Below are 3830 nucleotides of genomic sequence, written 5' to 3' on the forward strand. Positions count from 1 at the left end.
TGATGATTATTCGTCAAGAGGAAATATTCTGGATTTCTATTATTTTAGAACAACATCAGAGTCAGCTGGGAAAAGCTCACATGAAGTCTTTCACTCCATCAAGTTGAAAAAACCAGACATAAACATTCAGAAGTTCATCAAGGATCCTCCAGAGAAATGAAACACCTCTTGTTTCATCCTTCACTAAAGACGACATCTCCATTAGACGAGCATGAAGATTATGGGTTTGTCTCGTGGAGATGGATAAAGTCAATTTTTATTTAATTTTTATCAAAATTTTGTAAAAAGATATTTTCTGTTAAATACCATGAAAAAAAAACTACAAGCTTTGCCGAATAAATATTTGAAAAAAAATCTTTTGTGGAACAACTAGCTACCGGGGAGGAGTAAAAAAACTCGTCGGAAATTCTATAATATGAATTATGTGGGAAGATGGTCAAAATGAATATGTACCAAATGTCCAAACCAGAAAGGGCCAGAAGCAAAAGAATCATATATGTGATCCAATCACTCTATTAATTAGTGGAGGATGAGTTACTCAACCACTACAATATGAAAACCACTAACTAGTGGTACACCAACTAGAAGATGTTGTCGTCTACAACTGACAATGCAATTCACAAGATTGAAGTCCGAATTTTAAATCCACCAAGACTTCTATATATATATATATATATATATATATATATATATATATATATATATATATATATAGAAAGAAGATAAAGACATCATTCAACTTCTTCATTTTTCTTTCAAAATAAAATTTTTAATATTATGTGTGGTTGTAATTCTAGTTACTATAAGCAGCTAAACATGTTTATCCTCCTCTACAAGGGTTACTGTGTAATAATATGTTATATTTTTTAATAAAAGAACCAAGGCTTACTACCTCTCTCATGTAACTTCGTTACTATACGTCATGAGATAGGAAACAATAAAGAGTTCTAAGTGTTTTTTAAGGGATTTATATCAGGAACCAAGTATATAAAAAAGAAAAAAGAATGCAGGATTTTTGGATAATATTACCAGATGATTTTTATTTATTTATTTTTTTGTCCGGAAATATTATTATTATTATTATTATTATTATTATTATTATTATTATTATTATTATTATTATTATTATTATTTAACTTGAGTCAGATAATAGTTGATATTTAATTTTTTCTAAAAATCCTTAAATTTTAAAATAATTAGAAATTTTTAACAAATATAGTAATATTAAAAAATAATTTACAATATGGCTACATATAACTAGCTTAATTATTACTAATCGTTTTTTAATTATTATTGGCAATTATTGTAATATTATAATTCTTACTAACCTTTAGTTAATATTCAAATTAGTATTATTATTTTAATTGTTATGTTAACTATTCACAATAAATGCATATTTATTTTATTATTAAATTTTAATTATTTTGAAAATTATTAACACCTTTAGCATTTTGTTTGAATTTTGGAGATTGAAATTAGTAAAAATTTAATAATTTTATTTTGTAATCATTCTTCTTAAGTATAATTTATTTATCTTATCAGACAAACAAAGCGCGACGCCTAAAATCTTTTTAAGTTCGAATTGAAATTGATAAATATATATATATATATATATATTATAAAAAAATTGAATTAAAATTAAAAACAAGTTATTCAAATTCAGATAATTGGCCATAGTTAACTCGATTTCCTTGTTTGCATCTTGAAACTTGTTTGGTTACTGTAAAACTGGATCGATTGGCTGTAATGGGCCTAAAATTGGATCTATTGGTTGTAATGGGTCCATCTTTTTTTCAGTGGGCCAAGAGAGGATATTTGAATGAGTGGGATCAATCCCCAAATTTCATAAATTCTTACGTATATTATTTAATTTATGTCCATTTATTTTCCTATTATTTGAATAATTTTATTAAATCTTTTTATAACTCATAATGTAAAATACTTTAAACGTATTTTGTATAATTTATTGGATGTGATTAGTTTATTATTCTAATAAATTATATTTTTAGTAAAACATCTATTCGTATAATTTTAATCATGAAACGTATTATTCAGTATATTTATTTTATGACAAAAACTTGTGTGAAACTGTCATATAAATCGTATTTTGTGAGACTGATCTCTTTTTTGGGTCATCCATGAAAAAATATTACCTTTTTATGCTAACAGTATTACTTTTTATTCTGAATATCGGTATGATTGACTCGTCTCAAAAATAAAGATTCGTGAGATCGTCTCACAAGATTACCTACTCTTGTTTTATTTAATAAGTATCACAAATGAAAATTGAATTGCTATTCGTTACCGTCCCTTCTCATTTATTATCAAAAAAGAACTAATTTAATAGATTCTCGAATACGTCACAAATAAACGGCCAATTCTATCCTACACCAGATGAGGTACTCTCCTTTACTTTTTTTCTTACGCGTGTTTTTTTTTTATTATTATTATTACATTTCACACTACTTTAACCAAAATCAACCAAACTAATCATTAAACTAATTTCGTTTAATGTATATAACATGTGTTATATCATTATATTATTATTATTATTATTCTCGAAATTTAAAACTTAATATTTTATATTTAAAAATTACGTGAAATTTTTTTTTTTTGATAATAAAACTTTTAGGTTTGAGGTTTGAGGTTTGAGATTTTCATTTCTATTATTCTTTTTTTTTGTGGTAGAATCATATGAAATGTAAAAAACCAATATTTTAAAATTTAATTATTATAAGAAATTCTATGTTCTACCCATTTATAAACGCTAATAAAATTATTGTAACTATTTTTAAATGCTATACATGTATATATTATTTAGTGACATGGAGTAAATCTCCCGGAATAAGATAGAATTGTCCCAAATAAACGTCAAATTCACCAGGATTTGTGTATCGGGTCCTTAATTTGGTGGATTTGAAGCCCAATCTTAATGATTTGATTGAATATAATTTGTTGTTATTATAATATTGAGATAAATAATAAATTGGCAAAAGTTTGTATGAGACGGTCTCATGGATCGTATTTATGAGACGAATATCTTATTTAAGTCATTTATCAAAAAATATTATTTTTTCTGCTACGAGTATTACTTTTTATTGTGAATATCAAAGGGTTGACATGTCTCACAGATAAAGATTCGTGAGACCGTCTCACAAGAGCAGAGACGGATTCAGGAATATGAGTTTGGGGGGCTTGAACTCAATATAATAAGTTATATATTATTAAAAAAATTACATTATATTGTTCAACAAAGTTGTGCCCACGAGATTTTAACATAAAATTTATCTATAATAGAATTTGTATTTATATGTTTATCTAAATCTCGTTCAATATAGAGTGTCAAACAATCGGCAAGAAAGTCACTCTCTATTTTATTGTGAAGTGCATGTCTTCACATGTTTCATTGCTGAAAAAGCTCGCTCAATACTGACGGTAGACACATGTAATGTCAAAACAAGATGAATCAATCTATTCAGTCAATGACTCAACAACAAACAATAAAAATTCAAGAATCAATGGCTCATTAACAAATATTCAAGCAAAGTCGATAGATTAAAGGACGGAAAATCTATACAAATTACCTTATAAAATTTTTTAAAAAAAACTTTTCCAAAGAAATATTCTAAGTTTTTTTCCACTGATGAAACATCAAAAAAATTTTAAAACTACTTATCTAAACATAGTCCAATTATCGATTTTTTAAAATTTTAAATTTAAAATATGACATCTTATATATGTATATAAAATATAACGTAAACAGTAATTGTGAAGTTAAGAAAATTGGTGGGGTGGACTATGGCTTTATGGGTAGGCTGAAATTTATTTAA

The sequence above is a fragment of the Primulina eburnea genome, unplaced genomic scaffold, assembly GCF_022965805.1.
Source record: "Primulina eburnea isolate SZY01 unplaced genomic scaffold, ASM2296580v1 ctg884_ERROPOS889272+, whole genome shotgun sequence".
Classification (NCBI taxonomy): domain Eukaryota; kingdom Viridiplantae; phylum Streptophyta; class Magnoliopsida; order Lamiales; family Gesneriaceae; genus Primulina; species Primulina eburnea.